The following is a 27,798-nucleotide window of genomic DNA, read 5'->3' as shown; positions in this document are numbered from 1 at the left end:
TCTGCTGAACTGGCAAAAACTGATAACTTCACTGCTGTTTCCCTGGCCATGGCCCACAGAACAAGGATCTGTGTTTCTGGGTATTACGGTATATCTTTGTTAGTCTACCATGGCTGGAGGAAGTGAAAAGCACTATAAAAAAATGAGGTGAGGAACCCTGGGGAAAGGAGATAGTAAAAGGATAATACAGAAGAGAAGAAAGAGAATGGAGAGACCAAGAAAATCATAGCGCAGGGGCACCAAAGACATGCATAGAGAACCAAGTTTGGAGGGAGGTAGCAGGAAGGTTCTAGGAGGCAAGGGAAATTAACATCACTGGATCTCTACTATGTGCCGTGGAATTTCACGTCCATCCTCTTGCTGCATTTAATATCATCACAACATCCTGGCAAGGGATGCAAGGCCATTCCACATTTTATTGATAAGGAAACAGAATATCATAGCTTCCAGGTAATTTGATGTATTCATGCAACAAAGAAGTGCTGACATTGGTGAATCCAGACATATCTGACTCTGTAGTTCATATTCTTTCTGCCCTACCCTCCCCATCACCCACATACTATCTACTCATTACTTGTCCTACAAATTATCTGGAGCCTGAGTCAAGGAATTTTTATACAAAGGATATCTTGAGGAAGGGCTCTCAGGAGAAGAGGAATGAGGGAAGCAGGATGGGGCAGGGAACCTGTAAGCAAGGATAGAGCCACAGTGAGTCTAGCTTTAGCCTGATCAGACAGAGCACATGCATCACCCTTCAGAATTCATCCCACCTTGAGGCAAGAGGCACCCCAGATAGTCAGTCATTGTCTGTGGACCTTGCCACCTGGCCAGAGTGGAGAACACTGTGGGGGTGTAACATCTCAGGGGAGCATCTTCTTAGGAGAAGGGGGCCCTGAAAAGAAGAAACCACCACACTAGTGGTCACTAAAGACCCATGCAAAGTGTTGATGTCAGTTCCAAAGGCCTGACCACTGAACAGCCAAACTGTGGGTAACAAGATTTACACTGGGGTAGTTCCTGTGACAATGCAGGCCTAGGTCTGTCCCCCGCAAATCCCCTGCTCCCCTCAATGGCCCACCTGCCTCCCCTCCCAGGTGACAGTTCAATGGATTAGAAGAATCAGAGGACCAGGATCTTTGAAGGTAACCAATGGCTGGTCTCACTTTCACTACATTCATACATGTATCACTTTCAAATATTTTACCACATTCATATTTATCAGCAACTCTTTCTTTACTCTCTATCTTGCTTTTCTCTAGCAGATTTTATTTCAAACATGTGATAACTATGGCATCTCACTAAACCAGGGATTCTCAAGAACTTTAAAAAATATACACCAATGCCCAGGCTTTCTCTGCCTTCAAGGGGATTTTGAATTGATTCACCTGAGATTTAAGTACCAGAGTGATTCTAATGCAGCCAAGATTGAGAATCACTATATCAGACATACTTCAGTCACCTGGGGCCAGTATATTAGAATCACCAGGGCAATGAAAAAATTACCCATGCTTAGGTCCCATCCTCCAGAAATTCTGATTTGATTGATTTTAATCAGGGTTTTTGAAAGCTCCCCAGATGCTTCAAATGTGCAGCCAAGGCAGAAAGTTGGGGGATTTTTGAATTGTGTCACAGGGAAGCATGTCAGGATAGGAGATTTGGAACTGTGTTGGGATCAGAGTGCTAACGAAAAGAGGACCCTGAGGACAATTGCTACAGAGGTGAAAGGAGAGACTCTCACTTTTAATTCAAAGCCAATAGCCAGTTTGATTACATTTCCTATCAAATGCAAAGTAAAACCCAGAGAAGGAAATGGCAACCCACTCCAGTATTCTTGCCTGGAAAATTCCATGGACAGAGGAGTCTGGCAGGCTCCAGTCCATGGGGTCGCAAAGAGTCAGACACAACTGCGCAACAAGTGAGTGTGCACACGTGCACACACACACACACACACACACAAGTAAAACCAGATTTTTCGGGAATCTTTATGTGTCTTCAGGTCTTGCTGGAGAGCTTTCTGGTAGCAGTTTTCTACCAGAAGTCCACAGGAGGACCCCCCCAAGTGATGGATCTTTGTGCCTGAGATCAGGCCCAGAATCAATTTACCTGATCAAGATGGCTCAGGCTCTTGTATTATCCCACCAAACACTCGATCCTTCACCCATGAAAACCAGCCACTGGATAATGAAATTCTTTCCAAGTGTCTTCCTCCCTCACACAGCCCTCGGCCCTCCTTCCCCACCCATCTCTCTTTCTCTCCCCCTGTCTTTCACACACACACATACACTTCTCCATATTGACCCGATCCATAAGACTCTACTTCTATCTGATGGAGACTTAGTGCAAAGTTCTCACCTAGTTCCCCTCATTGCCGTACCTGGACTGGCATTGCATGAACTGGCAAAAATGCACAAAACTGCACAGAAATGTAAAAAACAACAACAAAAGTAGCATTAAACAGATCATGAAAAAAAATGTTTATCGTATGAAAGCTGATAAAAGAAGGCAACTGTGTCTGAACGCTTCCACAGATGACTGTGAAAGTGTCACAGGCATCGAATCTGGGATTACAAATACATTTTAGTAACTAGGAGAATCCACAAGTATGGAATCTACAAATAAGAAAGATTGGTTGTGTAAGCATCCTGTTCTGAGTGACAAGATTTGTTTTAATGCCTTGTGTTGCTATTAATTTAAAAGCCTCTGTTCTAAGCAAGAATTCCTGAAATACTACATAGCTCAGGTCAAGGGAAAACTCACACAGTGATATTATATTTCTTTATTTTTTTAACCAAGAAATAATTTTTGTGGAAAAATGCTTATACTTCCAAAGATGATTGAAGGTACCCCCCCGCCACCAACCAATGAAACATAATAGAAAAAATCAGAATCCGTACATTATGTAGATTTTGGCTTTTCATTAGGATAGTGTTTTGCCATAATGAGAAAAACATTTATTTATGTTCTGTTGAGGGAGGCCTGGCGTTCTGCAAGTCATGGGGTCACAAAGTCAGACAGGACTGAGTGACTGAACTGAATGGAACTGTGGATACATGAAGAGGTTCTTCCCCCTCTCCCTTTGTGCAACATTGTATCATTCATTCAAAAAAAATCAGACCATAGTGTCTGTGTCATGTAAAACAAAAGGTTCCTGCCAAGCCAGGGCTGTTGATCTCAGTGTTGTCCCACTGAGATCTGCTGGAAAGAGGCACAGACTTACCACCATCACCCTGATCACCCCCAGAGACTGAGTAGATTTCAGGAGTGGGTGTCTTTTTTCCACCTCCCAGGTCTGAGCCTGACCCTAATCTCTGGTTCAGTTCGGTTACAAATGGCTTTGCCTTTGGTTCAGAGCACCCTTGAACTGGGCTGCAGCCTGTGTACAGATAGGCCATTTGGAAGGCACACTCCTTTCCAGGTCGAGGAGTGAAGCCATACTTTGGCACTGCCTTGAAAAAAATTGTTAGTTGCTTAGTCACGTCCAACTCTTTGTGATCCCCATGGACTGTAGTCTGCCAGGCTCATCTGTCCATGGGATTTTCCAGGCAAGAATACTGGAATAGGTAGCCATTACCTTCTCCAAGGGATCTTCCTGACCCAGAGATCGAACCCGACTCTTTTGCATTGCTGGCAGATTCTTTACCGCCTGAGCCACCAGGCATTGCCTTGGCCACATTTGAAAGGATGGGTCAACACAGGTCAGAAAGAGCTAGAGAGAGTTCTTAGCACTGAAACCCTGCCCCTTGGCTGGATGGTATGATACTGGTCTGTTTCTTGGTGGCAACAACTTTGTAGCCATCATTCTGCCTGCCGCCTCCCCATCATTCATCTAGGGGCAGCTTCCAGTCTTGTGTTTGTGGATGCACTGAGGAATGGCTGGAGCCACAGGGGGTGGGGGCTTCCCTGCCCTGCCCATCTCAAGTAGCCCCCCATCAGCCCACACAAGCACTCAAAACCTGTGCGCTTGCCACATGCACTCAGCTTCAAGAAGTCTTTACTTGCCCCATCCTCACAACCAAATGGCTGCCTCCACACTTTCCCTAATGAAAATCCTGGCGATGATTCTGTTCCCAGTGAATTTAATTTTCACTCCCACTTGAAAATGAGAAAAGGTGCTAAAGAAAAATGCCTTCAGGTTGGAGTGCTGTGAACCAACACCCACGGTCTTCTCTTTCAGTTGCTTCCTAAATGCAGTTTCCCTCAGAGACTTGTAAAGTTGGAATTAGGTAAATCCCAGGTCCACTTGACCCAGAGCTGAACACTCCCCTTGGGCCCTGACCTGGAATCCTCCCATGGGAAGTGCAAAGAAGGACTCGCTAATAAGGAAGGTACAGGCTCCTTAAAAACCATGTCTGGATACTTCAGAGGGCCAGCAATGGCAGTGGAGGCTTTAACAGGCTCTAGGTCAGCTTAGAGTATTACATTTTTTAAAAAATAAATTTTAATTTAAAAGTTTTTTAAATTTCTTAAATTAAAAAAAATTATACAATTTTAAAGGTTACTTTCCATTTGTAAATTGTAAGATACTGGCTATATTCCCTGTGTTGTACAATATATCCTTGAGCCCATTATACATGCAGTGGTGTGTATCTCCAACTACTCTACCCCTCTCCTGCTCTCCCTAGTCCCATTGGCAACCACTAGTTTGTTCTCTGTATCTGCGAGTCTGCTTCTTTTTTGTTACATTCACTCGTTTTGGTTGTAGTTTTTAGATTCCACAAATAAGTGATATCATACAGTATTTGTGTTTCTCTGACTTATTTCACTTAGCCTAATGCCCTCCGAGTCCATCCATGTAGCTCAGAGCAGCATCCATGTTACATTTGAGCAGATTATGGTATCTGTCTTCCAGAGCTGTGCTAACTCAAGACTGCTTGACCCTTTACCACATTTAAAAAAGAGCCACCAATTACTTTGCTTCCATATACTCAACAATTATTTGATTTCTTTAATATTTAAATTTTCTTTAGGTTGAGAGAATCTAGTCTGGGATTATTTTATTTTATTGGAGTCAAAAAAAATCAATTCTAAGTTTTAAAAAATCGCATTTTTTGGAATGAGTTGTTTGCAAGTGAGTTCCTTTCAACATAAAAACTTGCCATCAGTAGGAATTCTCATGGAAGAGATGTGTGTCAACCCAAGTTATTTGGAAGCAAATTAAGCTTTCAACAAGATTGCTCAACTCTGTTAGAATCAGTTTAACATATCTTGATTCGGCTTTCCTTATAAATGTTAATGAGAACTGGGAAGGGTGATGAATATATTCTGAGGACCAGATTGTACCTTCAAAGACTGTGATAAGAGAATTGAGAGGATGGGGCAGCCCGTAACTCTAACCCCATAACTCTAAACCAAGTCCTCTTCACGCCATCTAGGAGGGTCTTATTACACTAGCTAAGTTTTCCTTCTCCCTGAAGACATAACTGGCCCAGGAGACAGAGGCTGGGCAACAGCCTGAACTGTCCTGAGCCGCAGCCCCACTAAGTACCCGGGGAAACATGAGGTCCAGGGGACAAGAGGGAGACATGTTGGAGCAGGTGGCGCCCCTGCATGCTGCTCCTGAGCAAGCAAGCTGGCCTGGGGTCCTCGGCACTCATTCCATGCTGTGGTTTGTCAATAGTGTGTGAGGAATGAAGGCCCAGTCCTCCAGATCTCTTGCCATATTCCCATCTTCACTTCCATTTCAGACTCTTGGCAAAGATGGGCCTATGTCATGCTTTTTATTAGGTTTCAAAGGTAAAATTAATACTCAAGTCTTCAGTTTTACGATTATAAAGCTCTTTCTGAAGCCCCTGAGAAACCCTGGAGGGTTTTTTTTTTTTTTTTTTTGGATCACAAAAAGGCTAGAGAAGAGCTTATTTGCCTTCCTTGCTCTGTCTATTTATGGTGAAAAGAGTGTAAAGAAATGATATTTGACTAGCAGCGATCTGATACTCTGTATTGGCTAACTCCCAATTTTTTCAACTGTCCATATGGCTCTTGGTGCCCTTCCAATCTGGTCACCATGAATCTTTTTCAAAATACTGATATGACCAGCTCCTAACACAATCCCTTGTTCAAGGAATGTTCCACAAGAATTTGGTAAATGAATGAATGAGGAAATGAACACTAACTTGCAGGTAGTTAATCCCTACTTTTTTCCTTTTAAAAAAAGCTTTATTGTGTTATAATCCACGTTATCACAGAATTCACTCTTTTAAAGTGTACGATTCATTTACAAGGTTGTACAACCATCAACACTGTCAAATTTCAGAACATCTTCATCACCCCAAAATGAAATCTAGACCCAGTCACAGTGCCTCTCCATTCCCTGCTCTGCTCAGTCCCTAAAACCTTCTGAGCTATTTTCTATCTCTATGGACTTGCTTATTCTGGACATTTCTTTTAAGTGAATCATATGATATCTGTCCTTTTGCATCAAGCTTCTGTAGCTTAGTGTAATGTTTTCAAGATTCATCTGTGTTATATCATGTATCAGCACTTCATTCCTTTTTATTAGTGAATAATATTATATGCATGGCAGGGCTTCCCAGGTGGTGCTAGTGGTAAAGAATCCACCTGCCAATGCAGGAGACATAAGGGACGCAGGTTTGATCCCTGGGTCAGGAGGATACCCTGAAGGAGGAAGTGGCACCCCATGCCAGTATTCCTGCCAGAAGAATCCCACGGACAGAGAAGCCTGGTGGGCTATAGTCCACGGGGTCGCAAAGAGTCAAACACGACTGAGTGTCTGAGCACACATGTGGGTATATCCTATTTTGTGTACCCATTCATCAGTTCATGGAAGTTTGAGCTGTTTCCATTTTATGGCTATTATGAAGAATATTGCTATGAACATTTGTGTACATATTTTATATGGATATATATTTTAAATGTTCTTAGGGATATATGTTATATAGCAGTGGAATTGCTGGATAATATGTTATCTCTGCTTAACATTTTGAGGACCTACAGAACTCAAAAGTGGCTGTACTATTTTACAATCTCAGCAGTGTATGAGGCTTCTAATTTCTCTATATCCTTGTCAATGTTTTTTTTTTTTTTAATTTGCTGGTTGGTTTTGTTTTGTTTTTGCCAAGTTTAAGGCGTACTGTGGCATTAAATACATTCACTTCTTGTATAACAATCACCACCATCCATCTCCAGAACTTTCTTGTCTACCCAACCTGAAAATCTGTACCCATTAAACTATAACTTTCCATTCCCCTCTCCTTAAGACCCTTGCAGCCACCATTTTACATTCTGTGTCTATGGATTTGACTACTCTGGGTACCTTATATAACTAAAATCACACAGTGTTTGGCCTTTATGACTGGCCTGTTCCATGTAGCATTATGTCTTCAAGGTTTATCTATGTCATCGCATGAGTCAGAATTTCTTTCCTTTTTAAGGTTGATTAATATTTCATTGTATGTAGGTACCACAATTTCTTTATCCATTCATCCATTGATGGAACTTGAATTGCTTCGACTCTTTTGCTATTCTGAATAATGCTTCTTTAAACATGGGTGTAGAAATATCTGTTTGAATCCCTGATTTAAATTATTTTGGATATGTATCCAAAAGTGGAATTTCTGAGTCATGTGGTAGTTCAATGTTTAATTTTTTTGAGGAACTACCATCCTGTTTTCCACAATAGCTGCACAATTTCATATTCTCATCAATCATGAACAAGTGTTATGATTTCTTCACATCCTGGCCTGACTTGTTATTTTCTTTCTTTCTTTTCTTTTTTATGTTTAAATAATAACCAATCTGATGAAAAGGAAGTGATATCTCCTTGTAGGCCAATATTTGTCCTGTTTTTTTTTTTTTTTAATTTCAGATAACCCTAATGGGTATGAAGTGGTATCTCATGATTTTGATTTGTATTTCCCTAACAATTTGTGGTGTTGAACATCTTTCCATGTACTTATTGACCATTTGTATGGTCAATAGTGAAAGTGAGGTCACTCAATCGTGTCGACTCTTTGCGACCCCATGGACTGTAGCCCATCAGGCTCCTCCATCCATGGGATTTTCCAGGTAAGAGTACTAGAGTGGATTGCCATTTCCTTCTCCAGGGGATCTTCCCAACCCAGGAATTGAACCCGGGTCTCCCACATTGCAGGTAGACGCTTTACCGTCTGAGCCACTACAAATGTCTATTTAAGTCATTTAAGAGAAATGTCTATTTAAGTCATTTGCCCAATTTTCAACTGGCCTGCTTGTCTTTTTGTTGTTGAGTTGTAAGGGATCTTTATACATTCTTTTAAAATTGTTTTTATTTTATTGCTCAAGCACAGAAATTGCAGCAAACCTGGGGAGTTTTTATATTAATGTATTCTGAAGACAAGTTCCTTATCTTATATATGATTTGCAAATATTTTCTCATGATCCATGGGTTCTTTTTTTTGTTTTCTTGATGGTGTACTTTGGAGCACAAATATGTTTAATTTTGATAAAGCCCAATTTATTTCTTCTTTTGTTGTTTTTTCTTATGCATTATTTCTAAGAAATCATTGCTTAATTCAATCTTCAAATCATAAAGACTGACTTTTATATTTTCTTCTAAGAGTTTTAATTTTTACTCTTGCATTTAAACCAATGATCCTTTTTAAAATTTGAAATGTCATTGACATATAACATTGTATTCATTTTATATGTATCACATAATGATTTACACATATTACAAAATGACTACCATTAGGTTTAGTTACTATCTATCACCACACATAGTTACAAAAATATTTTTCTTGTAATAAGAACTTTTATGATGTACTCTATTAAGAATTATCAAATATACTGTACAGTATTGTTAACTATAGTCACCATGCTAATAATCCATTTTGAGTTAAATTTTTATATATTACATACCTCTAATTTAAAAAGTATTAATCAAAAACATATAAATCTTTTTAAAAAACAATTGAATTTATTCCTTACTCTATGAAAGAGGGCTGTTGCTGAAATGTCCGGCAGTTTCCTTAACTAGAATCATTTTCTTATGAATTTTTAAAAATATAGAAGGATGTTTATGTATAAAATATTTTTTCTGATCTTTAACCATATGCACATAGTATTTAAGAATTTTTAAAATCTTTGAATATATTTTTAACCAATCATTTAATAAATTTTTGTATGTCTAATGTACACAGGCTGGATTCCAAGCAGTGGATGGTCTGCGGGGCCAGATACTGCAGAAAGGTCAGGGTGAAGGACAGCTAGGGAAGGCCTTCAGGTTTGGTGGTTGAAGATTATGAGTGCATATGAGGACGCAGCTTTAGCAGAGTTTGGGGGTGGGGGGTGTTGTGAGGGCCATGAAGTTGAAGCAAAAGAACTTACTTATTGAGGAAAGGACAGAACTAGGATAATTATTAAAAGGTACAAAAGAGTCAAGAATTATTCAGCATAAACGTAGCTGGAATATGAGTGTGTCGAGAGGAGACAGCCAGTAGGAAGATGAGCTTGAAGGTTCTCAAGGAAAGGAGAACAAGAGAGCCCTGTTCTCAGAGGAAAGAGGAGAGGGCAGAGTTAAGAGCATAGGTTACTCAAGTAACCAGGAAATCAGGAAAACCTATATTCCTTTGATGAGTAACTATCTACAGATAGACCTTTCAATGCAAGACTGTCATTTAAACTATTATGAAAGAAGTTCAAAATGTATAACTTGTACTCCAGGTGCAAACAGAACTGGGTTTAGATTCTGGCTTTGCTACTCATTAGCTGGGCAACCATGGGAACGTTATAAGGCCACAGGGCTTCAGTTCACTTGTCTATAAAATGGGAACAAAGCAGACCTACCTCATCAGACTGTGTGTGAGGACTCTAAGGAGGACTACACATACATGTCTGGATAGGTATACATTCTCTCTAGCTCTAGCAGAAATGAAACACACCCATGTTACTTCAGTTGAGAATTCAGTGGGTTGAAATGATATTTTATTCATGTTCTATGGAGTCAGACCTCTTCCCCTTCCACCCTCTGGTGTAATGGAGATGAAGTTAGCCCTTGTTTAAGTCAAGCATTCACAGTGGCTGGCCTGGATACCTTCTCGCCATACAATTCTAGAATGGTGGATCCTGAGTGGTGACATCAGCACACCATTTTGAAATCTCTTTCAGCCCCAAGTTTGGACAAGTTATTAAAGCTTTTTAAGACTAAATAACCACCATACACCATATCCCTTAATCTCTGGCTAATGAAAGGACAAGCTCTTTCCATCTTTATTGTACAACCATATTCACCTCTAGGCAAAACTCATGAAAACTCCCCTCCCAAATAATAGTTTACTTCTAAGAGAAATGAAATTGTGAAAGAAAATGCTGCTGATTTCCAGTTAAATTAGATTTTTTAAGTCCTATAACACAGACAAGGGTGAGGGATCTTTTTGGCAACATATGTGACAGCTCCACTTAGTCACTCATTTCTCCAGCAATGCTGTTTTTTTTCCCCAGCAAATGCAAGAAACTGTGCTGTGCTAGAGGTATTTGGTTTTCTCAGAAATTTTTCATTTACACTTTTAAACCTTTTCCTTCTCATGAGCATCCTTCTGTGTTTTCTTTACTGGATCCTGTTGTAATAAGAGGGTTTTGTTTTTATACCAATTTGGAAAACTTCCTTCCTGGCGTTCAGATTCTCTCTTCAGATGTCAGAATGAGAGATAATGGTCCCTTGCCAGCCCGTGGGTGGGGGAGCAGTGGAGAGACAAGGGGAGCCCCAGTCTGCCCAGGCCGGCCAGGTTGGCGGTCTCCGTGTGTGAGAACGGCCCAGTGTGTGCCAACAGTGCTTCACTGTTCCCTCCCACAACACCGGGCTATTAACATGCAAGGCTAGTGTTCTGAAAATTGTCAGTATTTTCCAATCGACACACTCATGGAGGCGTCAGTCGGTTTTGTAAGGAACTTAGTCACTCAGAACAAAGTTGGGTTTATTGCAAATGCCAGCTTTCTTGATCAAAATCCACTCTTCCTGGCTTGCAATACGCCTAGGTCTTTCTGAAGCAGGTTCCATTCAATAGATTCCTTTTCATGAAAAACTAAAAATACAATAAGCTGTGATTTAAGCAAATGTCTGGGGAAATAGGGAAAGCATATAACTTAGTGTAACTCACCTATGAAAGAGATGTTGAAAACTGATTATCCTCCAGAGGCCTGTTTAAATAAAACCTGCATTTCCCAAAGTCGTTTGCATTAGATGGCATTAATATCTCAGAAATATTATAACTTTAGTGTTTAAAGCAATCTATGGTGGGGCAGGGGAAGACCGAGGGGGTTTCTGAGTCCAACTCCCTCACTTATTAATGAAGGGACAGAGCCCGAGAAGGGGAAAGGAAAGGACCACAGTGATTCACCCCAGATCAGCATCGTATTCAGAGCCCAGCTCTTAACCCCGTGCTCATTTCCTGTCACGTCACAGCCTCTGTCTTTTGAGGTGGGATCTGGGAAATCAAAGTAGAATGAGAACTCATAATGTGATCTTTTCAAAAGTAGGAATTGGATTAACCCCTGGCCACTTCCCAGTCCCCTGTTGTTCTAACTTTCTGTCTATACCCATTATGTCCAATAAGGCCAGTATGGCCTGAATCTCTGCAAATTACAGAGAAAAATAAAATGAGCTCCCTGATCTTGAGAAACTCTCAGTCTAGTACTAAAGACAAACAGATAAATAAACAACTGCAGTCTGGTGCTGTCATGGAAGGGTGTCCAATTTCTCTGCGGGTCAGAGGAACCAAAGGATGGAAGGATATTCCGGACAGAGGGCGTTACAGGGGATATAATTGGACAGTTTAGGAGAATGGCTTGGTCCTTCCCACTAGCTGGAGCTGTACTTTTGAAACTTTATTATACATGCAAATCGCCCGAGGTTTTTGCTCAAATGCAGATTCTGATTCTGTAGTCAGGAGTGAGCTCTGAAACTCTGCATTGCTAAGGAGTTCCCAGGCGATGTCAGTATGCTCTGTGGTCCCCCTTTGAGTAGCAGGGGCTGTAGGAGAGATGAGGTGGGAACAGAAGTAGGAGCTGGTTAGTAAAGTGTTTTAAAAGTCATGCTATAGAATTTGGATTCTCTCCTGAAAGTAACAGGGGTAACCAAAATACTTGAATAACCTGAAATTGATGGCTTTCTAAGTTTATTGGAAGCTCAATAAGGCATTTCCTCCAGGAAGCTTTCTCACTCTTCCCTGGGAGGAGCATCATGCTGCTGCTGCTGCTGCTGCTGCTAAGTCGCTTCAGTCGTGTCCGACTCTGTGCGACCCCATAGACAGCAGCCCAGCAGGCTTCCCCGTCCCTGGGATTCTCCAGGCAAGAACACTGGAGTGGGTTGCCATTTCCTTTTCCAATGCATGAAAGTGAAAAGTAAAAGTGAAGTTGCTCAGTCATGTCCGACTCTAGCGCCCCCATAGACTGCAGCCCACCAGGCTCCTCTGTCCATGGGATTTTCCAGGCAAGAGTACTGGAGTGGGGTGCCATTGCCTTCTCCAGGAACATCATGTGCATACTTTAATTTAGAACCAGCTTTACTATAAGGTAACTCTGAGCTACCCTTCTATCAAATTCACTTGATTCTAAATCCTGGAAGGACAGTGATGTCTTTTTCAGTATTGAAGGCTCAGATAGAATCATCAGACTCCTGCCACTGTATCTGACTCATAGGGGTTTATTTATAAACTGTGATCCTATGACATTCTTGCTCTAGATCAGTGATTTTCAAATATTCACATGCATCAAAATGACAGAAGGTTTGTAGAGTCAGAAATTGCTGGATCCCACCCTCAGAGTTGGTGATACAGTAATTCTGGACTAGAGCCCAAGAGTTTGTACTTCCAACATACTCACATGAGATGCAGAGGCAGCTGGTCTGGGGACCACATTTTGGGAACCACTGGTCTAGAGGAGATCACGGATTACTTCCTACCAAGTAGTACTAACAAATGAGATAAAGCAAATTACTGCCTTAAAAGCATGGACCCTAAGCTGTGGAATCTTGAGCAATTAGTTAACATTTTCAGGCTTCAGAGTACTCCTCCATAAAATGAAGATGGTAATTCTAGCACCTAACCCCTAGGGCCAATGGAAGGATTCATTAAGCTAATATATATGTATATAATATATATAAAACACTCAGGAATCACAGATATTAATTGTCATTGCTAAAAGAACTCACCTCACTCGCTGATGGCGCAGAGAGAATAAAACAGCTTCTTAGCAAAGCTAAAATGTGCTTTTCTGATGGCTCAGGAGGTAAAGAATCCGACCACAATGTGGGAGACCCAGGTTCAGTCCCTGGGTTAAGAAGATCCCCTGGAGGAGGGTATGGCAACCCACTCCAATATACTTGCCTGGAGAATCCCCATGGACAGAGGACCCTGGTGGGTTACAGTCCATGGGTCAGAAAGAGCCGGACATGACTTAGTGACTAATACTTTCATTTTACAAGTAAACTTGGCAAATGTGAGTTTTACCCCTCTTCTTTGAAATCTGTAGAAATACAATAGCTCCTGTTGCATTTTTGTAAGCACAGTTTTCAAATTTTTAATCTGTAAAACATTAGCTAACCCCACATTTGTTAAAAAGATTTATACTTCACACTCATCATGACGGCTATAATAAAAAAAAAAAAGTGAAAATATTAGTCTCTCAGTCATGTCCGACTCTTTGCAACCCATGGACTGTAGCCTACCAAGCTCCTCTGTCCATGGAATTCTCCAAGACAAGAATACTGGAGTGGGTAGCCATCCCCTTCTCCAGGGCATCTTCTGACGCTGGGATCAAACTGGGTCTCTTGCACTGCAGGTGGATTCTTTACCATCTGAGGTACCAGGGAAGCCCTATAATAAGAAAGTGGATAATAACACACATTAATGAAATTGGAACCTTCATACATTGCTGGTGGGAATGTAAAATGGTTCAAACACTTTGGAAAACAGTTTGGCTGTTCCTTAAATTGTTTAACATAGTGTTATGATTTGACCCAGAAATTCCATTCCTAGTTAGAATTGATGGAGAAGGCGATGGCAACCCACTCCAGTACTCTTGGCTGGAAGATCCCATGGACGGAGGAGCCTGGTAGGCTGCAGTCCATGGGGTCGCAAAGAATTGGACCCGACTGAGTGACTTCACTTTCACTTTTCACTTTCATGCATTGGAGAAGGAAATGGCAACCCACTCCAGTGTTCTTGCCTGGAGAATCCCAGGGATCAGGGAGCCTGGTGGGCTGCCGTCTATGGAGTCGCACAGAGTCGTACACAACTGAAGCAACTTAGCAGCAGCAGGTAGAATTGAAAACATATGATCTCAAAAAAGCTTTTACATGTTCATAATAGTATTGTTCATAGTAGCTAAAATGTGGAAAGAACCCAAATTCCCATCAATTGATGAATATGTAGTTAAAGAAACTGTAGTATATATCCATACAAGGGAAGAGTAGTCAACCTTAAAAAGGAGTGAAGTTCTGATACATGCTACAACATGGATAAAGCTTTGATAACATTATGCTAAGTGAAAGAAGTCTGATACAAAAGGCCATGTATATTGTATAAATGAGTCCGTTTATATAAAATGTCCAAAAGAGGCAAGTCCATGCAGACAGAATGCTCTGTTGGGGCTGGGAAAAGAGGGGAATGGGGAGTGACTGATAATGGCATGGAATTTCTCTGGGGAATGATGAAAATGTTCTGGAATTAGTGGTGATAAAGAGTGGTAGCAAACAGTCTTGTGATAATAAAGAGCATTGGATTGTATGCTTAAAAGGATGAATTTCAGTGTATGAATTATATCTCAACATAAAAAATTATTTAAGATGCTAAAATCCTACTTGGTGAGAAAAACATTTTTCATCCTAGACTGGCACTGTCCCATAAGATAGCCACTGGTTACATGTGGCTCTTGAACTCTTGAAATGCAGCTAGTTCAAAGTGAGCTGTGCTATAAGGGTGAAATGCACACTGCAGTTGAAAGTACATTTTTAAAATTGAAATGATCCTATTTTAGAGACATTTAGTTAAATAAAATATAATGGTAAAATTAACTTACCTGTTTGTTTTTCCCTTGTAAAATGTGGCCACTAGAAAATCTAAAATTCTGTAGGTGGCTCTCATTTGGGGTGCACATGATCCTTGGATTGGCCTGATCTGCCTCCGAGGTCCTCCTCACTGGGTTCGAGGCTTTGTCAAGACACATGAAAGTATTTGCATCTGGGGTTAGTGAATCTGAAGCTGGTCCTTTTCCTTTACATAAAGGGCTTTATACCCAGGACCTGATTAGCTCTGTTCCATTAGCATGACTCAACACATGTAAACAGGGCAATTCAATGGATGCTTCCAGTTTTTGTTCTTTGAGTAGAAGGCCACCTGCAAAAACAGAGCCTTGTTATCTCAAAGAGCAAGGTTCTGGACCATTATTATTTTAGAAAGTACTTTTTGTGTCTCTTGCTAATGAACTACACAGCAAGTCATCTGAAAAAGCAATTTTTAAGGCATAATTTCTTTCCTCTTCACAGTTAATTTTTTTCCAAGGCTCAAGTCCTATGTCAAAGTTTTCTTAGCCTAGATATAAATTTCTAGATACCAGTGAAAATTGATCATAAGAATTCTTTGGAAAGGGAAAATTGTTTTTAAATAAACTGAAGACAAGGATTTATTTGGTAGGCAAAGTAGTTAAGAGCAAATTATTTAAATATTGCAAGAATGTCTATCAATAAGTAGGTTGATTGCTTTTAAAAACTGTAATTTTTTGTTATAAAAATATGCTCATATATGCTCTTTTGAAAACAGCAATATATGCTCTTTTGAAAAATTTAAAAAACAACAAAAAGGGAAGAGAAGTAAATAGCCAACACTCCTAATCATACTACCAGAGATATTCACTGTTAATATATACTAATAGATATTTATCTTCCTGGGGACAGAAAGGTCCAAATTATCCTATGTAGAGAAAACTGGCCCCAGTTCTATTAACTTTTGGCCAAAAAATAGTAAAACAGTGATTTTTCATCCAATAAAAATAATCCTATTGGCACTCTAAATTTTGAGGCAATAAATCCAATTTTTATAAGTTTGGTTATAATATTCCTGTGCTACAATTTACTTGCCGGGCTGAATGTAATCCTTTAGCCTTTACTTCAATAAAACAAGAAAGATATTTACTTTACACACATCAAAGATGTGGGTGGGCATGTCTATACATTTTTCTCCTCTCTTCACAAACAAGGTTGTATAAAAATATTTACTGCTTCCGCATAGGTTCATGTCTGTGGTGTAGTGTCCACATCATGAGGCAGAAGGATGGATTATTCACTGGAGTTTTTATGGACCCACATTCAAGTATTTCCCCAGCTGTGTTTACAGCTTTGGGTTTCTAAGCCTCTTGAAAAGTAATCAGTTTTGATCATCTTAAATCCCAAAGTAAATTTTCTTTTCTGGAGATTATTCTAGTTGCTAACACAGGTTAGTCTGGCCTATTGAGCCATCTTTTAGTGCTGTGACGTCCAAACATGAAAACTGTGGTTTTGCTTCAAGGAAACAGGGAGCTTTGAAATACGACTCAGATTCTTCCCTACAAGAGGTGAGGTCTCAGAAATGCTTTGCTCTTTTTTAAATTGTATCTTGTCTTATTCTCTGGTCATTTCATTTTATAAGGCTGGTCACTTCCAAATAGTGTAAATACCTTTAAAGCCAAGTTCTCATATAATGCTATTTTTTGTATTAGTTTATATGTTTTAAAACTTTCTGTGTACAACTGCAGTAATGCTGTCAGTAATACTTGTTCTTGACTAATGAGAAGTACAGTGATATTTAAAACTTTGGGGATTGTCATTTATAGGTGATTTCTTATTAGATAACTTTTATAAATTACTATGTTTAATATTCTTTAGTTTAAACCTTTCTGCTGTAACCATTTTAGCTACAAAAAGCCAGAATGTTTGCTAAAAGCAGGAAAGCTAAGACTTTACCATGTAACTGTGCTAGCTTGAGCAGATAAATTAGTCCATCTGTGCCTCAGTTGCCTTATGAAAATAACAATGAACTAATTAACTCAATTAGCTAATTTATGTAAAGTGAATAGTGTGATGACTGATATATTGATAACTGCCAATAAACTTTAGCTGCTGCCCGGTGCAGAGGTTAAAGCGTCTGCCTGCAATGTGGGAGACCTGGGTTCGATCCCTGGGTTGAGAAGATCCCCTGTAGAAGGAAATGGCACCCCACTCCAGTATTCTTGCCTGGAGAATCCCATGGATGGAGGAGCTTGGTGGGCTACAGTCCATGGGTCGCACAGAGTCAGACACGACTGAGCGACTTTACTTTCACTTTACTTTCCTGCCACCAGTATCTATAGTCAGAGTCATGTCCAACCCTTTGTGACCCCATGGACCGTAAGCCCACCAGCCTCCTCTAGCCATAGGATTTCCCACGCAGGAATACTGGAGGGATTGCCATTTTCTTCTCCAAGGGATCTTCCTCAATCAGGGACTGAACCTGGGTCTCCTGCATTGCAGGCAGATTCTTTACCAACTAAGCTCCCAGGGAAACCCATAGTCAGAACACTCTGGTCCAATGACATCAGTTCCTCCACCAAGTGGAGACGGGCTCACTTCTTCCAGCCTGGCAACTGTGAGAACTTTCTATGTGGAAAAGTGAAGCAACAAGCAATCATCTGCCGGGATGTCCAGGTAAGCCAAATCAACCACAAGTCACCATTTGTTCAGTGACACATGCAAACACTAAGAAAATGAGATGAAAGCAGCAACAGGTGTCTCACGAGACACTTAATTTGGTTAACGAATGCTGACCATCCATGGGTCACATGGTGCTGTTCTGGGTATGAGGTACTGAAGAGCAGACACATAAGATGTACTGCCTGCCTTTAGAATCTTCTGTCTCTAAGGAACTTTTAAATGCATGGTACTTAGGAGTTATTTGTATCCATGAAGAGAATGTATTTTCCAAGATTTCTAAGGAAAAATATTTAAAAGAAGCCCCATTATACACAGAACACTAGAAAAAGAGAAAGAAAAGATAGACACTCAGTTAAAATATCCAAGCGTCTATCTTCATCACTTATTGCTGTTACCATAAACTGCTTTAAACTCAGTGACTAAACCAACAACCCTTTGTTATTTCTCATAATTCTGGGAGTTGGCTGAGCTCTTCCACTGTGGATTTTGCCTGAGATCCCTCGTGAGCCTGCCTTCGGCTGCCAGGTCCAAGATGGCCTGACTCCCACATCAGGGAGTTGGTGCTGCCCATTGGTGAGAGCCTCTGTTCTCTCCCAAAGGCCTCTCATTCACCAGTAGACTTGCCTGAGCTTCTCAACAGCATGGCCATTGCAGGGTCCCAGGAGGGTAAGAGTGGAGGCTGCCAAGCCTCTCAGTGCCTAGGCTCTGGAACTCCCACAACATCTTGAGGCCTGAGCAAGTTGATTCATGGGGGTGGGGACATGGTCCTTACTTCTCATTGGGAGAAGCATATCATATTGCAAAGGGGTTGGACACGCCTCAGTTAACTACTGCATAACAAACCACCCCAAAAGTTAAAGGCCTAAGACTAATCTCCCACAGCTCATTCACCTCTCTTCAACCTGTGTCCTGTTCTCTTCAGTGGCATGTGTAATTATTCCTCCTGTTTCTGCAGTTCATCAGTTTGAAATGTCATGACAAAGTTAGAATCAATGACTTGAGGAAAAAAGAAAACTACACTTCTTTTTCATTCTCAGAGTTCAAAAGCATTTGAATGCATTGAGGAATAGCTCCAGAAGTCAACTTGGGATAAGATGAAGAGAGGACATGTTTCATTAAGAAGAGGAGCCAGATTTGGAGGCGGGGCCACAGCCTGGGGTCCTCCCTGCACCTGGAGCTTCCTTTGAAGTGAAGGAAATTGCTCCGCCACGAGGAGGCAGAGGGAGGCAGACAGATGTGAGCACGGAATGTAAAACTAGTAAACGTTCTGTACACACCCAGGGGGCAGTCAACAGCGTAGGCTGACTAATAGTAGCTCCAGTTTGTTTTCTTGGCTTCCTGTATTTTACCTCATATTTGATGCTGAAGAAGTTCACAATTTAGACTACTTCAAAATTCTTGGACTTATGATCTAAAGAGCAACTAGTCATTTTCCAGTACCTTCACCTTCTGCTTCTCTGTTGTGGGGAGAGAACCATGGCCTGACGCTCCTAGAGAAGCGGCCCCAAATTGTGTCATTTTCTTTAGTTACAAAGGTTAACCTAGGAGTCATTTCACAGAAGGAAGTATAGACAAAAAGCAACAGAGGTAGAAACCCCAAAGGATATGCATTTCCAGAAGGATGTTGGAGCCTTTCTGAGTGCTGTTTCTGAGATGAGACACTATGCTGTGAGGGGTGTGTTAGTCACTCAGCCATGTCTGACTCTTTGTGATGCTATGGACTGTAGCCCATCAGGCTCCTTTGTCCATGGGATTTTCCAGGCAAGAATACTAGAGTAGGGTGCATTTAGTAAGTCTTTGGATTAAGAATGGGAATCCCAGAAGCAGAAATTCTTTCCTGAGGAATGTGTCGGTGCAGGGGTACAAATGAACAACCAGTGTTCCTAGAAAGGAAGAAGTTATCAGGGAGACAGAATCCTTCAAACTGGCTGGGTGAGGTCTTTATGTCTGAACTATACACATTCATGTATTTTCACAAACGCATGTATGAGATCAGTTTAAACATAGGTATGTGGTTGTGTGGGTGGTCTTTTTGCTTGTTTTCCTTTTTATAGACTTGGTGCCTCCTCTTCTCTTACATGCCTATATATCAATTCCCAACCCACCCACCTACACAGATAACCGATATTAATAATCTAATATGTATCTTTCCTACTTTTGCTGATGGCTGTATAGTCATATAAAAATGTATGCCTACACACACATGCACTTTCTGATCATTGTTTGACAAAAACAGAAAAATATTACCCTTCTTTTTCCTGCATTGTGCTTTACTCAGTCGACAATACTTTCTGAAACTTCCTGTCAACTAGCAGAACTCTGTCATTCTTTTTGACAGCCGTGTTGTTCGAACACAGGGCTCCCCTATAGTTTATTCAATCAAACACAGGGCTCCCCTATAGTTTATTTAATGACTCTCCTATTGCCAGAAACATTGCAGCTTTCAGAGACAATTTGCAAAAAAGAACTAAAACAATCCTCCCCTTCCGAAAAAAAACTCTTTATATAAATCCTTAGGTTCTAGCAACTACATCTATTGGAGTGTTTCCCAGGAAGAAGATTGCTGGCCTGAAAAGTACGTGTATTTTAAGTTTTAGTAGGTATTGCGGTACTGCTTCCCCAAGAGGCTCTAGCATTGCTCATTCTGACTATGAAAGTGATCCCTTTCCTACAACCCTGCCAGCAAGAAGTGCTTCAGATCTTTTAAGTTTTAGAAAATCTGGTAGGTACAAAATGATATCTCATCATTAATTTGCATTCCCCTCACTTAGGGTGAACTTGGACATCTTTCCGTGTTTCTTAGCCATTGGATTTGCTTTTCAATGAATTGCCCATTTATATGCTTTGCCCATTTTCCTACTTGTTTGTTCTCATTCCTCTTGTCAAATTACAATAAATATTTGTATGTTATAAAAATGAAATAAACTATCTACACAATATATATTTCTGCAAACCTACTATGGTCAATGATATTTTTACAATAGCTTTGCCTTAAAGTTATACTTTTAGAGTTAAATATGCCTGCCTTTTCTCTCATAGGATTTGACTTCTCGGTTTTGATCAGGAAAGTTTTCCTGCACAATATAGTACATATAATCTAGATCCTTCTTGCAAGAGCTTTGCTTTACCTTTATATTTTTACTGGTGCATTTTACTCATCCATTTCTACCTTTAGATATACAATAAAATTAGGATCAAATAAGGTACTTATCTGAATACAATGGCTTTCTAGAGAGTTCTAATAACTGGTGAGGAAATCTCTGCCCCATGTTTACTTTTCTAAAATTACTTACTTTTTCTTTGGTATTTCATTTGTTTTCTAGAAACGATAAAAATCATCTTATTTAATTGCCAAAGCCTAACAAACCAAAATACCCACCTTGCTGTGAGTTTTAGTGAAATACATACACAATTTGAGGGAATATTTTTGTGGCATTGAGTCTTCTCATCCAAAAATATGGCATGTCTGTCCATTTCTCCTTTTACATACATATTTTAGTATGATTTTGTTATTTCCTTTTTTTTGTTGTTGTATCTATTTCTAAGTATTCCATAGGGGTTGATTTTGAATGTTTTTTTCCATTCCTATTTTATTGCTAGAGTAGAGAAAAGTTAATGATTTTTGTTTTTTGCATATTTTTGGATCCGTCTACTTTACAAAATTCTCTTCTTAAATCTAGGAGATTTTTACCAGATTCCTTTGGGTTTTCTAAGTTTACAATCATATCATCTGCAAAAATAGATCATTTTTCCTCTTCTTTCCCAATGTTTTCTACAGTTTTCAAATTTGTTGCCATAAAGTTTTAAATTATATTTTCTTTTAATACTCTTGGTCATTTTAATATTTGATCTTTCTACTTTCTGATCTTTTATAATTTTGCTTTTTTCTTAAAAAAAATTAGATTGTTTATCAAGTGGATAGAATTTTAATATAATAAGATTTTAAATTTATTTATATACTTTATTACTTTTCTCCTTTCTATTAAGATTTTATCTTTATTCAGTTCAGTTCAGTTCAGTTCAGTCGCTCAGTCGTGTCTGACTCCCCGCAACTGCAGTATGCCTGGCTTCCTTGTCCATCACCAACTCCTGGAGTTCACTCAAACTCATGTCCATCGAGTCGGTGCCATCTCATCCTCTGTTGTCCCCCTCTCCTCCTGCCCCCAATCCCTCCCAGCATCAGAGTCTTTTCCAATGAGTCAACTCTTTGCATGAGGTGGCCAAAGTTTATTAATCATTCTTTATTGTTATTTTTCTAATTTCTTAGAATGTAGACTTAGTTTCTTTACTTCTCATCTTTTTTCTTTCACAAGGAAGGCCTTTTGACTAAAATTTCTACAACTCTATGAAATTAGAGTAGAAAAATTGTACAGTCAAAAGGCTTTCCTAGTGAAAGAAGGTCAGTAATTTCCCTTTTGATTTCTTTTCAAGTCAATTGTTTTCTATTTCTTCAGTTTCAAGAAGATAATTTTTGGTCATCTTTTGATAATTTATTTCTTACTAATTAAATTAGGATCAGATAATGTGACCTATAAAATCTTTATTTTTTGAATTTCTGAAGCTTTTTTTGTAGCCAGCTATATGATCAGTCTTTATATGTTCTATAGACATAAAAAGTAATGAAAATTATCTATATTTGAAATGTAGGGTATTCTCCAGTTATTGTGTGTGGAAGCAGCATGGCACATAGATTAAAAGCAAAGAATATAGGAAAATGTCTACTTTCAATCTCGAACTTACCGTATGACATTGACTATGTTTGTAAGACATAAATAATAATGATATTTACCTCATAGGGTATTTGAGAGAATTAAATTATTTAATAGTCTTAAGTACTTAGAATAGAAATTAGCACATACCAAGTGCTATATAATTTATTTTGTAAACAAAAAAAAATCATATATGTCAGTTCATATATGTCCTTATTTCTTCTTTTCTACGGAATTGCCCAATACAGTCCAAAGAGATATATTGGGTTTATTTAAGGTTTTGGGGTTTTTAAGGATGGCTCTGTATCAAAACATTGTAAGTGAAAGTGAAAGTCACTCAGTCGTGTCCAACTCTTTGTCACCCCATGGACTGTCCATGGAATTCTCCAGGCCAGAATACAGGAGTGGGTAACCTGTCCCTTCTCCAGGGGATCTTCCCAACCCAAGAATCAATCCAGGGTCTCCTGCATTGCAGGCAGATTCTTTACCAACTGAGCTATGAGGGAAGTCCTTATCAAAACATCGTTCTGGTTCTATTTTAAATTTCAAATTATTAAAGTGATAGATTTTAAAATGTAATCCTTTTTTTCTTCTTTAGATTTTCGATGCTCATTTTACTTCCTTGAATTTTTTCTTATCTCTATTATTAATTTTTTACATTTGATGCACAATTTAAAATTTCTTTGCCCTTTAATAAACTTAGTCTCAGTCTCATTCTTCCTTAATTAAGTTGCCTTTTCTCCCAAATCATACATAAATAACCATTCTCCTTATACTTTAGAATGCTGGATTCCCTTCAGAGCAGTGCAGGCAAATTAAGTAGCCTGTGTAATCAGATTAGATTACAGGTGTGTTCCCAAAATGACATTAAGTGTACTGAATTCTGTAGTCAGTTCATTCTTACAATTTCCAGTGTCCTTCATTTTCTGTGTAAGTCCAAGTTTTTGTCTCATATCATATTCCTTCTGCCTAAAGAAATCTCTTTAAAATTTCTTGCAGTTCATGTCTGTTAGTAATAAATGATCTAGGTCTTTGTTTTTCTGAAAAAAAGTCTCAATTTCCCTTCATATTTGCTATAGAATTTGGGATTGACAATTTTCCCCTTCTAGCATTTTAAAGATATTTCTCTGCAGCCTTAAGCTTTATTCCTTTCTCATGAGAAGTCTGATCTTTCTTATCTTCCTTCCATAGACCTGAACCATGAGGAAGGCTTTCTCCTACCTTCTACTCCACCACTGTCAAATCCAATCATTGAAAACAACTTACCAACAGGGGCCATTTCCAAAGGTAAGCAGAAGGCCAGGGCAGACTCCATGCTAGAGACGGTATGCTTTTCAGGGGCTGTATAGTCGGATAGTAGTAGTGCTCAGGCATGTCCGACTCTTTGCAACCCCATGGACTGTAGCCTGCCAGGCTCTTCCGTCCATGGGGATTCTCCAGGCAAGAACACTGGAGTAGATTGTCATTCCCTTCTCCAGGGGATCTTCCCAACCCAGGGATCAAACACATATATCTTGTATCTCCTGCATTGGCGGGCAGATTCTTTACCACTGACTCCACCTGGAAGCCCAGGGGGTGTGGGTGAAGCCATTACCATGCAGGAGAGAAGCAATAATTAGAACTCAGAGAAAGAGAGCTTGTGCCCTATGTCAGAAAATGAACCACTCCATGACCCTGGAAGGGGAGTTTAGATGCATGGAAGAAAACATGTCACTTCCCTCAGAATTCTATACCCCTGAAGCATCATCTTCCCAAGTTTCCTGCTCATGCATCTCTCTTTTCTTGGAAGAAGTAACCCATGACCTGCTATTTCCCACCCAAGCGGTTCAGGCCCATTCCAGACATGAACACAGATTTTCAGTCTCAGGGAATTAAATGAAAGAAAAATTAGTCTGTCTCTGCCTTTGGACTGATATTTATAATTCATTTCTGGTGTAAGAAATAACAAATCCAGCTAGCCTAAGTACACCTCGGATATGAAGTATGCTCACATGCCGTTTGGAGCTCTAGTTAAACTTGGCCTGAACCCCAGTACCACCTCCCACGAGAGTTCAGAGTCCTTGGTACAATCTCTGAGGGTCCTGGGTTCCTTTGTCTTATGTCTCCCTTTCTCCAGCTCCTACATCCACATGGGCTCTGCTAGTTCTGCTTAAGTCTAGACAGTTTATCAGTTTGCCCCCAAATATAAACCCCCCATTACTTCAGTATGTTGTGAGTATAAAAACTTTAATAACAGGTCACATATCATTTGGTCTCCATTTATTTTTTCTTCAAACACTCTCCAGTTTAAGGAGGATGTCCTGGGCTTACGATAAGAGAACAGAGAAGTGCACCAATAGTAGTTGCTGGTATATTTTTAGTGGGAGGGTGAGGGAAAAGTAATATAAATTCTTTCCTAAGGAGAGTAGAGCAAAAATCAGCAGCTCATCAGAAACTTGGAATGGACATAGCCTCAAGTGATAAATTGCCCTCCACCAAATTCATAGAACAACAAATGGATTTGAGCAGCTCCCCTGACTTCAGCACTACCACCATCTGTGAGAATTGTTAATATGTGTGGTGGCCTCATGTTGCCGTGAATGGCCATCAGAAATAAATTACTTTCCATTTGTGAAAACATTGCCAAATATTCTAGGCAAATATGATTGTCCGTATAATTGGGTTGATTTTCAAAATGTTTAATAATCAGTACAGCAGAGGCATCAACCAATCTGGATAGACCTGACCAATCATTAGAGATGTTAGGAGTAAGGACCCACTACAGCCCCATGGTGGACACCAGCTGAATACCTACCCTGCCTACAACTTAATAACAACTCTGCTAATTCATATCATTTTGTACCCAGATGCTTCCTTCCTCCTTCCCTTTCCCAAGGGAAGGGAAACTGGCCAAAAAAGTTTAATGGAAAAACATCCTGGCCAACCCAGTACTTTGTTCATTCATTCATCTATCCATCTACTCAATAAAGACATCATTAAGTTCTTCCACGTGCTTTCCCAAACTTTCTCGGCTCCTATCCTATTATCCCTCATACAGGTATCTTCCCTAATTAAGTCCTTGCGTGATTAGCCTCATCCTGGCATCTGTTTCTCACAAGACCCAGACTAATTCCTAATGGTGGTGTCACAATCACAGACAACAGAGTAGTTTGTTATATTTGAAACCATCCTTGTATCACTGTAGAGGGTAACTTCCTTTCCATTTCTTTGGGCATGCGCATTAACAGACCCTGATTGCTGTTTCTCACTCTGTTCCTCTTCCCATCACACCAGCAGAATTCTACAGCTTCCCAATGAGAACCTACTTTGGCTTTTATATGAAATCTCATATGATCACTTCCAGCGGAGGATAACAGAAGTCAGCCATTTAAGCAGGAGTGAAAACAGTAGGTAGTATTTGGATGCTATAGAACAGGAAGATTTGTAGGAGAGGGACTGGTGGAGCAGGGCAGGGAGAAATAATAGCAATCAGTTTAGAATATTTGGTTTAGAGAAGAGTGGAACTTGGAACAGACCTGTTGGTGAACTCTGGCATGTGGTTCCTGGTTCATTTATTCTGGAGAAGATGCTACCATAAGATGGGTGGAGGATAGACCAAGAGAGTCACAGATCTTCTTCCAACTTCAAGTTCATAGGAGTTAGTGTGTGCAGTGTTCTCTTGTGGCAGAGATGAGGACAGGACATGCCCAACATAACTGCTGTCCCCTCTGCCAAAACCCTACAGCAACATGACATTGACGAATAAGCATCCTGAGGTCCACCTGGCTTGCTGCCACACACCCTCCAAAATCACAGCTGTGACTTTATGGATGGGTGGACAGAACATGATCGGTGTTGATCCAGGTGCAGCCAAATCACTGAGAAGGACTGGCCACCCAGGGGAGACAGTTTAATGAGAGTCACCCAACATAGAGGTGGGAATACACCTGTGGCAGGACTTGCCAAAGATGTGCTTTCAGTCAGCCTCTGGGGCAACTCAGAGAAAGTGGGAGAAAGGACTGGAAGGGCAGCCTCTCCCTTGCCACATGGACCATGCTGCTTCAAGGGGACAGGCTGAGCTGGAAGGACCAGTCTAACCACCCTAGGCTGATAGCCAGTATTGATATTGACAAAGCCTCAAGTTACAACAGGGCAAATGGGGAACTTAGTGATCCAGGGCCTCTGGATCACTGCTTCTAGCTCTTAACTCCCCATAAATATTCATGGAACTAAGCTGAATGGATTTGAAAATTAAATGGAGGCATCTTTCAGACATTCACCCTAGAGAGAATTAGTTCCTGCTGTCTCACCTGTACTTTGGCCACTTGGTTGCAGTTGAGGTCAACATTTCCAGTGCAGGATTAGATGAGCCATCCAGGGGTGGAGGACTTGAGGATAAGTCCACAGTGATAACAACTCCACATTCTCATAACTGGTAGGAGGGGAAACTATTCATTACTCTGTGATCATCTGAACTTCAACTGGAAGTGCAGCTTCTATGCTGCCCTTGGGAGGAGCAGCAGCTCCTAGGGCCAGAGGTACCAGGACTGGCCATGGAAATGCCTTTGTCCACGTCACCCAAGCCTGTGTCCATGGCTCCACCTTGTTGTGGCTTTACGGCCACAAGGAAGTGCCCTTACTTACTCCAGACCCCTCTTCGTGGCTTAGCAGCAGATGCCCAGGGAAATTCATCTCTAAGAAGGGCTGAAAAGAGAGGCAGTCATCCAGGTTCATTGTCCAAGCTGAGAAGGAAAATCTTTACCTGCTTGTGATTTGAGAAAAGCCAAACGAATTGCCCCTTGCTGAGATTCTGTTGGAAGATTAACAGCTGTCTCTGCATTAATGGTGAGTAGTTTTCAAGATATTCTTTCTTATATTTGACTTTGGAGAGCTGAAGAACAGGATTCTTGGCAGTGAACCCCGTTTTTGAGGACCTGCCCTCTCTTGGATGGAGGCAAAATTTCACTGGGAAGGAAAACACTTCTCCATCTAGATGCTGGCTTCTTCTATGCTTACAACACCCAAAGGGACCAGCAGCATGCTTTGCCTCTTGTTTTTGCCTTTTCCACGCCATCTCTTATTGGGCCATTTTGGGTGTGTATCTATGAGTCACCGTAGGTTATTAGTTATTGTGAAATTTTAACTTTATCAGGAAGAAGTTTGAAGAAGTTGGGCTCTTAGGCCTGGACAGAGCACTCTACTAGACAACATAAAAGACAGCAAGTATAAGGAGGTTTTGTGAAGAAAATGGTCATTTGGTCTTATTCACTGAGGATGGAATATACAGAAAGTAGAATTAAGTGGGACTTAAATTATGTAACACTGAAAGCTTATGAAGTTTAAGGAGGGAATCTTTAATAAAGGTTTACTAACATTGTCAATTCCACTTGAAAGGAATTTAAATTCATCTAAATAGCTACAGATGTTACTGTCACATGGGAGCACAGGTCTTTTTCA

The 27,798-nt window shown here is 40.3% G+C and overlaps 1 protein-coding gene across 4 annotated transcripts in view; it reads left to right on the top strand.

Moving 5' to 3' along the window:
• LNX1 (ligand of numb-protein X 1) overlaps positions 1 to 27,798 on the top strand; it is a 195,652-nt gene that overhangs the window by 20,410 nt on the left and 147,444 nt on the right. For 2 of the 4 annotated variants that reach the window (XM_040238195.1, XM_040238198.1), the window contains exon 2: positions 23,554 to 23,649. The exons of 1 other annotated variant lie outside the window; for it this stretch is intronic. The gene's annotated coding sequence lies outside the window, so the exon portion shown is untranslated. Of the gene's footprint in view, positions 1 to 23,553; positions 23,650 to 26,980; positions 27,187 to 27,798 lie in introns of those variants that run through there. One more of the 4 variants, XM_040238197.1, reaches the window with a different exon arrangement.

This window comes from Oryx dammah, unplaced genomic scaffold, assembly GCF_014754425.2.
Source record: "Oryx dammah isolate SB20612 unplaced genomic scaffold, SCBI_Odam_1.1 HiC_scaffold_3, whole genome shotgun sequence".
NCBI classification, from domain to species: Eukaryota; Metazoa; Chordata; class Mammalia; order Artiodactyla; family Bovidae; genus Oryx; species Oryx dammah.
This window is presented reverse-complemented; position numbering and strand designations above follow the sequence as displayed.